At 51.2% G+C, this 14,494-nt stretch overlaps 1 protein-coding gene across 1 annotated transcript in view; it reads left to right on the top strand.

Moving 5' to 3' along the window:
- The first annotated feature begins 1,895 nt into the window (after positions 1-1,895).
- The window catches only part of LOC135976157 (deleted in malignant brain tumors 1 protein-like), a 90,106-nt gene continuing 77,507 nt past the window's right edge, over positions 1,896-14,494 (top strand). Inside the window, 1 exon segment of the mRNA XM_065570734.1 lies at positions 1,896-2,034. The gene's annotated coding sequence lies outside the window, so the exon portion shown is untranslated.

Raw genomic sequence — 14,494 nt, forward strand, 5'->3', positions numbered from 1 at the left:
GCCTGCCTACGGCTTCATGAGCCATGGCATTAAGGGGTAGGCTGGGTCCCCAAGGATCACGATAGGCATTTCAACATCCCCGATGGTTACTTTGTGGTCCAGGAAGAAAGTCCCTTCCTCCAGCTTTCGAAACAGACCAGAGTGCCTGAAGACGTACCTTTCCCAGCTATCCCACATTGATGTTGGTGAAACGTCCCTTGTGATCCACCAGGGCTTGCAGCAGCATGGAAAAGTACCCCTTGCGGTTTATGTACTCCCAGTGCTATGGCGTCTGGTCTGAAAAAAGGCGCAAAACTAGTATCTGACGGATGGAGGGAGGGAGGGGCAAGTGACGACATGGCCTACAGGTACAGGGAATTAAAATCAACAAAGGTGGCTGTGCATCAGGGAGAAACACAAACAACTGTCACACAGAATAGCCCCCCCCCCAAAGATTGAACTCAAAACCCTGGGTTTAGCAGGCCGTTGATTTCACGGAGGGAGGGGGAAGCAAATGAATACAGAACAAATCTATTTTTTACATCTTAAGCTAGCAGACGACGGTGCAGCATGACTGATAACCCTCGGCACTACTGGGTGCTTGGCAGAAAATACTGGGCGCTTGGCAGAAAATAGCATACTACAACTGATAGCCATCATCGTCGAGACTGCCCAGGTGCCCATGATTGACAGGCACTGCAGTAAGATGACGACAGATATCAGTCGTAATATATCATCTTCTACCAAAAGGCAAGGGGCTGCTGATGTGTGCAATGCAGCCCCACGTCTGCCAGCCCCACGTGTGCCAGCACCCAGATCACCGATGAAGGCTACCAGTCATACTGCACAGTCTACTGCGAAAAGGCAATTAGCTGCTGCTGTGTAGCAATGCAGTACCACGTCTCCCGGCACCCAGAGGACATATGGTGACGGTGAGCTGAGCTGAGCTGAGCTGGGCGGGCTCCATGCTTGGTGTGTTATGTTGTCTGCACAGGTAACCCAGGTAAAAAGTCGCGAATCGATTGTCTGCCATTGCTCTGACGGAGGGGGAGGTGCCTGACGACATGTACCCAGAACCCCCCGCGACACTGTTTTGCATCATTCAGGCATTGGGATCTCAACCCAGAATTCCAATGGGCGGCGGAGACTGCAGGAACTGTGGGATAGCTACCCATAGTGCAACGCTCCGGAAGTCGACGCTAGCCTCAGTACTGTGGACGCGGTCCGCCAACTTCATGCACTTAGAGCATTTTATGTGGGGACACACACAGTCGGCTGTATACAACCGATTTCTATAAAACCATCTTCTGTAAATTCAACCTAATTTCGTAGTGTAGACATACCCTGAATGATGTAGCTGGGTCGACCTAAGCTTTAGGTGTAGATTAGGCCAAGCCTCAGCTTCCTTCAACTGGAGTAAGGGCATCCAGACAGCCCTCAGCATCACTTTAACTGCATGGGCTGATCCTCGCACCCGCAGTCAAACCCGTGTGCCTGTCCCATGTCCACCAGGCCTCTGTGGATCAGTTCTGCTGATTCCCTGTGAACCATTTCCAGGAACTGTCCCTCCACCCCATGTGTCCCAGAACCAGCTGTTGCAAGAGGGGTTTGTTTGCTCAGAATGTTCCAGGAATGCTTATTTCACAATCCAATGATATAAATAAAGCCACAGCGCAGGGCATGAAGGTCAATTCTCCTCCCTGGGCTCAGTCGCACACACCCACTGGGTTACTTCAGGGAGGTGCGGAGGGAGGGGTCTCTGCATTGAGAGGCCTGTCACACCTCCTGCCCCCTTTTGTCCCTGCCCCCTTGGGTGCTACCCCATCTCCCCAGAGTCCCAGCCTGTGACTGTCACACTGAGCTCAGCCTGCCTCTCTCACAAGGACGATCGCCTGCCCTAACGCCTGGCCATGCTGCCCCACAAGGACTCTGTTTTGAACGTGGGGTTTCCTGGGTGCCTCTTGCTCCTAGCTGGGCACCCTCTTGGCAGGAGGTCAGCTACCTGCGCAGGTGCTGGGAACACAAGGATCCCCATCCTACTGGCCTGGTTTTGGGGTGAGTGGCCTTTTCCTTTTTCTCTTTCTCTGGCTTTGAATAGCGCTGTGGGCAACCTGTGATTCTCCAGCCCCACCCATCAGACATGGCATAGCTGTGTCCTGGGAGCCAGAACTCCTGGGGTCTATTCCTGCCTTGGGAAGGGAGTGGGGGCCAGTGGTTAAAGCAGCATGTGGAACCAGGAGCTATCTAGCTGCATGTATGATTTTACAATACAATTAGTTTAACTTTTCTTAAGTGTTAAAAGAGTAAAACGAAATTGGCATGTCTCTGAATCCTGGAGGTGTTTCCCAGCCACCCTCAGCTGGTCTCTTTAGGAACACAGGACACAGGGCTGGAAGGGCATGTTATAGAATCCCAGTCACATACTTATCAAGTGCCATCTTCACATGCATCTGAAGAAGGGGAGTGGAGTCTAGCAGTTAGAGTAGGGGGGGTACCAGGATCTATCTAGCTGCATGTACAATTTTACAATACAATTAATGTAACTTTTGTTAGGTGTTAAAAGAGTAAAAAGAAACTGGCATGTCTCTGAATCCTGGAGGTGTTTCCCAGCCACCCTCGGCCAGTCTCTTTAGGAACACGGGACACAGGGCTGGAAGGGCATGTTATAGAATCCCAGTCACACACTTATCAAGTGCTATCTTCACATGAGTTAGCACGATCTTCCCTCACCCATTAGGAGGCTGTTTCTGAGCCTTCTTCTCATTTCCAGCCTAACGTGACTCCTGGCCAGTTTATCCTCATTTCTTCTTGGCAAACACTGTCCTTTGGCTTCAGTAGCTCTTCTCCCTCCCCAGCGTTCCCCCGATGGATTCATACAGAGCAATCAGATCCCTGTTCAGCCTCTGCTGTGCCAGCTAAACCAGCCAAGCTCTTCCAGGCTCCTCTTGTATGACCAGCCTCCATCCCCCAACCACCCTAGCAGCCCTTCTCTGCACCTGGTCCCATCTGAATCCATCTGTCCTGTGTGCAGGTGACCAGAACTGCACACAGGATTCCCCGAATGACCTAACTCCTGTCCTGCTCTTACCGTGTTTGTTCAGTGTTTGAGGCTCCATTTCTTAACTATTATTTATTATGCAATGTGATACAGCATGGCCAGAGGGCAGCAGGAGAGGGTTAGAAGGGAGCCTTATTCCCTGTAGAGGGAAGAAAGTTTGCTATAGATTAATTAGAGCATCTGAAGCCAATTAGAGCACCTGAAGTTAGTCACCAGATAAAACCCCCCTGCTTCAATCAGCCAGGGGAAGGAGTTGGAGCGGAGAGGATTGGTGTTGGAGCAGAGAACAGTTTGAAGGAGTAGAAACAGAGTGGATTGGTGTGGGAGCAGAAAGCAGTTTGGAGGGAAGCAGAGGAAAGTTTGGAGAAGTGCTGTGGTGGGGTAAGAAGACCAAGACCCTAGGTAAAGGGACATCTGGCTTGTGCAGAGGGAGGGCAGGAAGCCCCCCACAAGCTGAAGGGCAGGAGAGGGAAGTAGCCCAGGGGAAGGAACCGCTAGTTCAAATGGTTTACCACTATCCCTAGGGCCCCTGGGCTGGGACCTGGCGTAGAGGGCGGGCCCGGATCCCTCCCTCTCCACTGCCCTCCTCTAGGACACTAGTGGGGCAGTGAATATCGTGGTTCAGGGGTAAGAAATGGCGCCCTGAATGCCCCCCCCCCCCAAGAAGCGAAAGCGTGAGACCCATCATAGTAGTGCAGGCAATTTGCCACAGCAAACACAAGAATTCATGTTACGGCAGCACTGTATGCTGAGCTCAAGGCCCTGTGGTGCTGGGCTCTGCACTGGCAGGGCGACAGGCAGTCTCTGCCCCCAAGAGCTCAGTCTAAATGGAGAGGATAGAAAGGGGCAATAGGAACACAGAGAGGGGATGTGATAGCAGCTGTTGGGAATGGAGCCCTGGTCTCATCTCTCCCAGCCCGGTGCCCCTCAGCACTGCCGCTGTGCTTGCTGCTGTACAACACACGACCAGAGACAGCCACTGGACTCACAGTCAGCCCTTCTCAGACTCAGGTAGGCACTGACAGAACCTGGAGAACAAAGACAAGTTAATATTACAAATCACAGCTCCCTCTCACCACCCAGCAGCATTTCCAGAGGGCCAGCAATCCACTTTGTAAGCCAAATATACAGACGATGGCTCTGTTGCTGGACACTAAAAGAAGAGCTCATCACTGAGAAAGTTTGCTGATGATTGTAACAATGCTGCCTTTGGTGGGACACTTCTGAGAGTATCAATTCAGGACAAATTGCTTAGAGCAGGGCAGTTACAGCCCAAGGCTGGGGTTTCTTCACTTCTAAAGCACACCAAACCAGCCAGACAGAGAGGACTTTGGATTTACCCCACTGGCTAACCATAAGTCATACAAATGATTGCCTTACACACTCCAATTTCAAAGTATCATCACCAGTGCCACTCGTTATGGGGATGAATAGTTATGAAAAAAAAAGCCCCAGTAAAACAAAAAGGGTTCTCCCGATCCCAAAGGACCAAGCCCCAGACCCAGGTCAATATACAAGTCATACCTTACTCACAAATCACACTGTTGCCAATCCTTTAGAATCTAAAATCTAAAGGTTTATTCATAAAGAGAAAGAAATTTAAATGAGAGTTAAAATTGGTTAAATGGAATCAATTACATACAGTAATGGCAAAGTTCTTGGTTCAGGCTTGTAGCAGTGATGGAATAAACTTCTACAAATCAAGTCTCTAGAGTACATCCCCAGCTGGGATGGGTCATTCAGTCCTTTTTTCAGAGCTTCAGTTTGTAGCAAAGCCCCTCCAGAGGTCAGAAGCAGGATTGAAGACAAGATGGAGGGGTTTTCAGGGCCTTTTATATTTTCTGCCCGTGGAAGGACACCCCTCTGTTCTTACTGTGGAAAATCACAGCAGCAAGATGGTGTTTGGAGTCAAATGGGCAAGTCACATGTCTATGCATGACTCAGTTCTTTACAGGCCGACACCATTGTTTACATGTTAGTTTGTATGTTCCCAGGAAAGCTCAGATGTGGATTGGCATCTCCCAAAGTTCATTGTTAGTTAAGTGTTTCTTGACTGGGCACTTACTGAGAATAGTCCTTTCTCAAGAAGCTGACCAAAAGCTTCACTGAGGCTACTTAGAATCAAAACACATTGAGCTACAAGTACATAGCCAATATTCATAACTTGAACTACAAAAATGATACACACATACAGATAGCATAATCATAATCAGCAAATCATAATCTTCCCATAGACACCTTACAGGACAACCTTTGTACAATATTTGATGAAAATATATAACAATGGTTGCAACAATGATCTATACGGTTACAGGTTATGTCAGTAACGTCACAATGACACAGTTGGGGGAGTGTAAACAATGAAGAGGACAGGTTCAGAGATTGGGGTGTTTTGTAAACTGGGTGCAAGTAAACAATATGCATTTTAATACAGCTACATGCACATGTATACATCTAGGGACCAAGAACATTGCCATACTTACATACTTACACTCTCTCCTGGGAAGCAGGGCCTCTGAACAAAATTTGGGGATCACAGTGGATAATCAGCAGGATACAAGCTCCCAGTGAGAAATTGTGGTTAAAAGAGCTGCTGTGACCTTGTGATGCACAAACAGGGGAATCTCTAGTAGAAGTAAATAGTTTATTTTACCTTCGCACCTGGCACTAGTGTGATCAATGCTGGAATCCTATGTCCAGTTCTGGTGTCCCCAATTCAAGAAAGAAGTTGATGAGGGCTCCGAGAAGAGCCATGAGAATGAGTAAAGGGCTAGAAAACCTACTTAATCTATTTAGCTTAAGAAAGAGAAGGTTAAGGGGCGACTTGATCACTGACTGTAAATATCTACACGGGGAACAAGTATTTCATAATGGGCTCTTCAATCTAGCAGAGACAGGGGGAACAGGATCCAATGGCTGGAGTTGAAGCCAGAAAAATTCAGGCTGGAATGAGGCATTTACATGGATCGTGGTAGATTCTCCATCACTTTTTGACAACTTTTAACTCAAGATTGGATGTTTTTCTAAACATTCTAGGAGTTATTTCAGGGCAGGTCTCTGGCCTGTGCTATGCAGGACTCAGACTAGATGATCACAGTGGTCCCTTTTGACCTAGGAATCTATGAATCTGTAAAACCCCCGAGTCAGACTGAAACTTTCTATCATCCTATCAGACTGTGCTGGGTGTGCGGGGCTGGGGCCGGTTTGTGGAGCCCCTGGAATCTCACAAAGCTGCAGAAACACTTTGCATTCAAAGTTTCTCCCTTGATCTGAGAGCAGCACTGCTGGGGTCCTGAGTCTGGTAAAGAATTCATTCACTAGAATAAACGTATTACATTGATTCATTGTGTACTTATTAGCCTCAGTGAAATCCAAACCGATTATCAGCTCACCCACGATCCTGGCTTCTTGCTCGAATTCCAGTGCTCCTGTTTTCAAACCCAGTTTCCCCCATTTTTGGAAGGAGGCACACTCCCCAGTCAGGGGCCATGTCTACACTGTGCACAGAGCCAGCTGCGGGGGTGTGAATTGCAGAGTGCACCAAAGATTTGCACTCGGACTGACCTGTGTGGATACCGCTGGTGCGAACTGAAAGTTCCTAATTTGAGTTAACGCCCTGTGAAAGAGGACTAGAGTAACTATGGTAACAACCTCCACCCCGTACACTGGGCGGGCAGAGGTAGTTCACACGCTCTAACTGCCGTCCCCAGACACACACACTGAGGAGGCAGTTGGAGGTCACTCACCGTAACTGTCCCACCCCCTCTCCCCGCCACCACACACACACACACTGGGGAGAGTGCTAGGCCTGGCCAGACCTGGGGGGAGCAGGGTGTCATGCTCCTGTCCCAGGTGTGGTCTGGCTACAGAACTTGATCATCCACCTCAGCTGTGTTCATCGTTAGATCCTTTAATGCCCTGCCAGGTATGGATGAGGTTCAGCTCCCTAAGGGACGTTACACACAGCACCACCCAGTGGCTGAGCAGAGCGCTACAGGTTAACATCCCAGTCCATCTCCCCCATTAAGTTCCATGTTCCTGCCATTTATTCACACTGTCATGCTGGCTGTGAAATTTAGGATGGATCAGTCTATCCAGTGTCTCTAACCCACTCTGGGTTCCCAACTGCAAAACACCAAGTAGCAGCTTGGCCATCTGGCTGGCCGTTAGTTACGACTGACTGGGGTTCTTCTGGAATCCTCGAGTCCCCATCTTCTCGTTCAGCATCCACCGTCTGTTGGGTTTGCTTTGTGGACGGTTTCTGTTGAACTTCCCCATGTTGGTCTCTGTCACTGTGATCCAGGCACTGAATTATTTTCCTTGATGACAGCTGGAGCCGTCCATCCTTTCTCTCCCGGTCAACATGTTCCAGATGCAGCAGGTCTCAAACTGAGTGATGGCTCTTGTAAACATGTCTGTCATGTACGGGCCAGCTGCCCTCACTGGCACTGGGTGGGTTATTTGGCCCTCTCCCCATGTCAGGAGAGAGGGGAGGGGTCAAGGAGCAGTTGGGACCCTGGGACTGAGAGGGCCTCTGGCCAATCACAGAACTGCAGACTAGGGGCAATGGATAGTAGCCAGTGCCCCAAATCATTCTGATTGACCAGGCAGCCAGGCCAATCAGGGAGTCCAGCTCAGGTCCCAGCCTCCATGCATGCTGAGGAAGGAGAAAGCGAGAGCAGCCCCCGGGGAGGAGCTGGGGTGGGGCCAGGGGGAGAAAAGCTGTGTGAGAGGGTGGGAGGGGCTGAGTAAAGACCCAGCCACATATGTGGGAGCTGTTGAGTGGGTCAGGGCTGGAGTAAGCAAGGGGGCAGGGCTGGGGCCAGCAAGTGGGACAAGGGTCAGTAAGGGGACGGGGCCAGGGATGGTGAGGGGCGGGGTCAGGACATTGAGAGGATGGGGCCAAAAAGGGGGATGGGTAAGGGTTGATGAGAGGCTGGGGCAGGGCCCAGGGTGAGAGTTCGTGAGGGGGGCAGGGTGAGAGTCTATGGGGGGCTGGGCCAGGGTTGGTGAGGGGGTGGGGCCAGGGTTGGTCGGAGGGCAGGGCGATAGTCAGTGAGGCAGACAGGGTGAGTGTCAGTGTGAGGGGACAGGGACAGGGTCACTGAGGGGAGTGGAGTCAGGGTCAGCTAGGGAGGTGGGGCTGGGGTCAGTGATGGGAGCAGGGCCAGTGAATGTGGCCAGGAACAGTGCGGGGACAGGACCAGGATTGCTGAGGGGGGTGTATCACAGGTCAGTGAGGGGCGGGGTCAGGGACATTGAGAGGGTGAGGCCAGCAAGGGGGTGGGGTGAATGTTGATGAGGGGCTGGAGGCGGGGCAGGGAGTGAGGCCAGTGAGCAGGGTGAGAGTTGGTGAGGGGGGCAGGGCGAGGGTCTGTGGTGGGGCCGGGCCAGGGTCAGTGAGGAGGGTGGGGTGAGGGTTGGTGAGAGGAGTGGGGCCTGTGAGTGGGGTAAGTGCTGGCGAGTGGGGTGAGAGGCAGTGGGGCGGCAGGGCCAGGATCAGTCAGGAGGCGGGGTGAGGAGTGGTGAGTGGGGTGAGGTTCAGTGAGGAGGGTGGGGGGTGGGACAAGGGTTTCTGAAGGGTGTGGGAGAAGGGTTGATGAGGAAACAGGGCCACGCCGTGACACAGTGACAGGCCCAGCCTGGCAGAGCCCCACGGAGGGGAACGAACCCAGCAGCAGAGACAGGGGCTGCAGGGAGGTACTGTGTGTGTGGGGGGGGGCCTCAGGAAATCGCTGTGAGGGAGCAGGAGACAGGCAGAGACCCAGGGAGGGGGAGTAAGTGGGCAGCAGGGAGGGCCCAGAAACAGCCCCCCCACACACACACTGCCCTGAGACCTGCCGTGCAGGAAGCCATGAGTACCCCGGCCTGGGGCATTTCCGGGAGCCCCTGAGCCAGGCAGCTGGCTGCAGCTGGCTCTGCAGAGGGTTGTCTGACCTGGTCCTGAGGCAAGCCCCCTGCATTAGCTGTGTACAGCCTGGACAAAGGCGGCCCCACCTCACAGCATGCCGGGGAGTCCATGGCTCAGAGGAGGACGGGTTTTTCTTTTCTCGATTTCTCTCCTTTTCAGTTGACCCTTGGCTACAGGGGCTGAGCAGCCTGCTTCCCCGGTGAGTACTCGGCCAGGGCATTCACCGGTGTGGGAGGTGGGTTTTCATCACTCACAAAAGCTACTGGGGAACAACATCTAGTGACCCACCGCGCTCTCTCTTGGGGAAGAAGATGTGGGGCTAGCGCAAAAAGAGAAAAAAGGGGGGAAGTCTGGACACTGCTGCGATAATTTGTGTGAAACTTCGAGGAAAGCCATAAGCCGGGGGATGGGACATCATCCTCATCACACCCCCTTCTGGGGCTAGTAAGCCAAAGAGCCAAATTTCAGCACCCCAGAGAAGAGACTGTTATTGCTGAATGTGTGTTGGTTTGTATGTGTACACACAGAGTAAATAGTTCAGTATGCTTCCCGTCCAGGTGTAGGCCACAGTGTGACAATTTGTTTAGTATATTTTAAAACCTTTCAGCTGCTTAGTGTATTCTGTAGCCTGCTAACAAGTTTTTTCCCAGTTTTGGGCTGTTCCTGAGAGAGATAAATCTGTTGTATTTGAGTTGGAGTTTTGTGTGTGTGCCCTTTTTAATAGCTTAGATGTGGATACAGCTACTACCCCAGTTAGATTCCCAATGAGTAACATTCCCCTATCTAGTAGCTGGATGGGAGCACTCCAGCATGCAGATGGCCCCGACATGGGTAAGAGGAGAAGCTGGGAAGGAGGTACTGTGGTGAAGGAACAATTTGGAAGCCCTTTGCCATAGTCTCCAGCATTCAGGTTCAGTCCTGAGGTCTTATGGGCAGCTGTGAGGTCCCATAAGAGGAAGGATGTCACGGACTCACAGGACTGGTACTTTCTCTTGGCTCTGTATGGTCCCTGGGCGGAATCCTCTTCAGTGCGACAGCCCTTCTCAGGGGTCCACTCTCCCTCAGGGGTTAAGCCGTAGGCCCCTCTGCCTCCTGGAACCGCACCTCTCTGAGCTATCAGCATGTCTCTCTCTCACAGTGGAACCCCTTGTTAAGGGGCTTATTTCTTCACCCTCTCACTTCCCTGGTCCGTCTCGCATGAACAGAGAGCAACAATACCCGAAGTCCAAAGGCGCAAACAATTTGATGTTTATTGGGGTGAACTTTTAGCAAGCATGATTCCAGTTTCCTTCCTCAGTGTCCCCCTTCCCAGCTCTGACACCACAGAGCCATCCCTGTTCCCATTCCCTGTTCTCATTCCCCCCCCAGCAAAACATGATTCCAATTTCCCCACCCCCATTCCCTATTCCCATTCTCCCCCTTACTTCCTGATTGACTGCAGACTATATAGTAAAACTTGAGTTCTGCTTAGCTATACCTTAACCAATCATTTTACTGAAATTTAACTAATCAATCCTAACATATTGTAACATGAACAGGAGTACTTGTGGCACCTTAGAGACTAACAAATTTATTAGAGCATAAGCTTTCATGGGCTACAGCCCACTTCTTCGGATACATATAGAATGGAACATATATTGAGGAGATATATATACACTGACAACTCCCACCTGTTCATGCTCTCTGTATGTGTGTATATATATCTCCTCAGTATATGTTCCATTCTATATGCATCCGAAGAAGTGGGCTGTAGTCCACGAAAGCTTATGCTCTAATAAATTTGTTAGTCTCTAAGGTGCCACAAGTACTCCTGTTCTTTTTGCGGATACAGACTAACACGGCTGCTACTCTGAATACTGTAATATGGTTATTTAATCAATTATATTCCACCACCTTAATTGGTTTACACCCAACAAAATTAATTATACAGCAGACAAACAATTACAGAACCAGACAGAGACCATGCAAATAAATATACAAAACAATACAGAAGTGAGGATTTCACAACTACATTTATACAGACATAAGGGTTTTCCAGCTGTGTCTATTGATAAGATTCCTAACAGCCCAATAGCACCTTATTTCCATGTGACTAGTTTGGAATGTGAAGATGTGACCATTCACTTCTCAGCCCATGGCTGCCTTTGCTGCTTAGCCAAAGGCCTTACTTAGCCTAAGAACAGAGCCTCAGACTGTCCCTTACACATACAGAGAGTGATTTTGATTCTCTGTTTTATACCTTTATAACTAGCTAAGTGATAAGAATACACCTAAATTCTTAAAGTATAGGCCTTTACAGACAGGCCTGAATATCTATATCCTAACACTCCACCCCTTTTTTTTTCTTTTTTTTGGGGGGGATCCTCCTGCCCAGGTATCCCTGGAAAAGCATAGGACATATGGCGACACATTTCCTGATAGGGCCAGGCATCAAGGTGGAAGGTGTCGATATTCCATTTGTTCCACTGCCCCTTGTGTAATATAGTGCCCAGCCCTGCACCTTCTCTCGTACGGGCATACCACACCTATTCCAATTAGTGTGCCAGACTTTCCATTATAGTGGGCCCAAGAAGATTGGGTCCGGGTTGTCTTGCACACTGCGGGGTGAAGAGGGCTTACTACATTACTTATAGGTTATCTCCATATGCAACGCAACACAAGTACAGTTAACAATCCACAGCAACACCGAGTCCTGACCACTGCAGTATGGTCCAACATTCAAGCTGCCACCAAAACACTGCCTCTCCTCCTTTGACAGAGTTAAGATTTTAATGTGTCCATTTGCTGGCAGTTGCAACAAGCTGCCCCTGCAAGTTTTACGTGCTTTTGTTCATATTATAAGTCCATTGAATGTTTACAGAGAAATGGGTTATTGTCCAAACCAACTTAACCACTTGTTATGGAATCAGGCAGTATGCCCCGGTTTGATTATTTACAGCAATAAGATTTACAGATCCATTTGTGCACCAAAGTCCAGATAGCAGCGTGTAGATCAGAGGTCTCAAACTCAAATGACCACAAGGGCCACATGAAGACTAGTACATTGGCCTGAGCGCCGCATTTACTGACACCTCCCCCCCGCCCCCACTCCACCCCTTCCATGAGGCCCCGCCCCTGCACCGCCTCTTCACACCCCTTCCCTGCCCTCATTCCAACCCCTTCCCTGAAATCCCAACCCCAACTCCACCCCCTCCCTGCCCCCAGGGGGGGCAGGAGGGGTGTGGGGTATGGCGGGGGCTCAGGGCAGGGAGTTGTGGGGTGAAGGAGGGGTGAGAGGTGCAGCAGGGGGTCAGGGTGCAGGGTGTGGCAGGGGGTTCAGGGCAGGGAGTTGGGGTGCAGGAGGGATGCGGGGTTCAGCAGGGGGCTTAGGGCAGGGGGTCAGGGTGCAGGAGGGGTGCAGCAGGGGGCTCAGGGCTGTGGGTTGGAGGCAGGAGGGGTGTGGGGTGCAGCAGGAGGTTGGGGTGCAGGAGGGGGCTCAGGGCAGTGGGTTGGGGTGCAGGAGGGGTGCGGGGTGCAGCAGGGGGTCGACATGCAGCAGGGGGCTCAGGGAAGTGGGTTGGGGTGTAGGAGGGGTGCGGGGTGTAGCAGGGGGTCGGGTGCGTGCTGGGTGCGGCAGGGGATTCAGCTGCAGAAGAGGTTCGGGGGGTGGGCTCCGGCCCAACGCGCACTGGGGGCAGGACAGGCTCCATGCCTGCCCTGCCCCCGCACCGCTCCGGGAAGCTGACGGAATCTGGGGAAGGAGGGGCGCAGGGGTGTGTGTGGCTGTTGCTTCAGGCACCGTCCCCAGCAGCTCCCATTGACCGCAGCTCCCCGTTTCCGACCAATGGGAGCTGCTGGGGGCTGCTCCTGAAGCAACAGCCCCTCACACCCCTACGCCCCTCCTTCCCCAGGTTCCGTCCACTTCCCGGAGCAGCGCGGGGGCAGGGCAGGGAGGCAGGCAGGGAACCTGCCCTGCCCCTGGTGTGCATCAGGCCAGAGTCACTCTAGGTAAATGCTGGGGGGAGGGCAGGGCCGCGAGGAGCTCACGGGCCGCAGAAAATAACCCCGCGGGATGCATGCAGCCCCCAGGCCGCGTGTTTGAGACCCCAGGTGTAGATCTATGTAGTTTGGCTAGGGGCTGGTGTAATTGTGTCCCCTAGTAATATGTACATTTTCAGCAAACCAACTTATACACAGTACACCCAATTGTTCACCCCTTGCCATTGGCCATTGATCCTGCTCCTTCATAGTCATAGGAGAGGGGCACAGCCAAACATCTTCTTTGGATTTACACCATTTTACACACCCCTCCATTGATTCCCAATGAGTTCCTCCCCTTCTCATTATTTCCATAGGGCTTGTGGGGCCCACCTTAGTTGCCGTTCTATTTCCAGGTACCATGGTAGCTATTACACAGGTGCTGGCCTCCTAGCTGACCATTTTGCATTCCCGTACATATCTCTCCCTCCCCCCAGGTCAGCCTTTTGAAGCTATCCCCCACCCACGTCATGCTAGCAACAATACAAACACAACAGACAAACAACACAAAACACAGATCCATGGTATTCTGGGTTATTCTTCCGCTGGCACCAGCATCCTTGTAGAGTGTCTGAAAAACAAAAGAAACAATTTCCGCCCCCATCCTGGGGACAGATTGTTGCTTAATAATAATACCAATTCCTTTTACAAATGTCCTTGCTAGTTGCGGGAAAAAACAGAAGAATTACCTCCATGTTGTCCTTATTTTGTTCTATAGTCAGGCTAGTGAATTACCCCACTCACTGGTCATTTATGAAATTTATGAGGTGGTGTGCCTCAGTTTCCCCTCTTGTACAACCAACCAGGTTTGCAATAGTTTCTTTGCTGTACCAAGCTTTAAGTTTATTTTTAGGTAATAGCTGAGAGACAGCTTCAGATTTCTGCTCTGTGTACACACCCACATACCCTGTGGGTATTAACAGGATTAACCTGTCCCCCTTATTTTCAGGCTTGACTTGATTTTTCACCTCCCTTTTCTGGAGGGCCATAATCTGAGGCCCGGTCTACACTACGGGTTTAGGTCGACTTTAGCAGCGTTAAACCGAATTAAGCCTGGACACGTCCACACAACGAGGCCCTTTCTTTCGACTTAAAGGGCCCTTTAAACCGGTTTCTTTACACCACCTCCGACGAGGGGATTAGCGATAAAACCGGCCTTTGCGGGTCGGAATTGGGGTAGTGTGGACGGAATTCGATGTTATTGGCCTCCGGGAGCTATCCCACAGTGCTTCATTGTGACCGCTCTGGACAGCGCTCTCAACTCAGATGCACTGACCAGGTAGACAGGAAAAGACCCGCGAAGGTTTGAATTTCATTTCCTGTTTGCCCAGCGTGGAGAGCACAGGTGACCACGCAGAGCTCATCAGCACAGGTAACCGTCATGGAGTCCTCCCAGGATCGCAAAAGAGCTCCAGCATGGACCGAACGGGAGGTACGAGATCTGCTCGCCATATGGGGAGATGAAGCAGTGATAGCTGAACTCCGTAGCAGTAAAAGAAATGGAAAAGTATTAGAAAAGATCTCCAAGG

The sequence above is a fragment of the Chrysemys picta genome, chromosome 17 (genome assembly GCF_011386835.1).
Source record: "Chrysemys picta bellii isolate R12L10 chromosome 17, ASM1138683v2, whole genome shotgun sequence".
NCBI classification, from domain to species: Eukaryota; Metazoa; Chordata; order Testudines; family Emydidae; genus Chrysemys; species Chrysemys picta.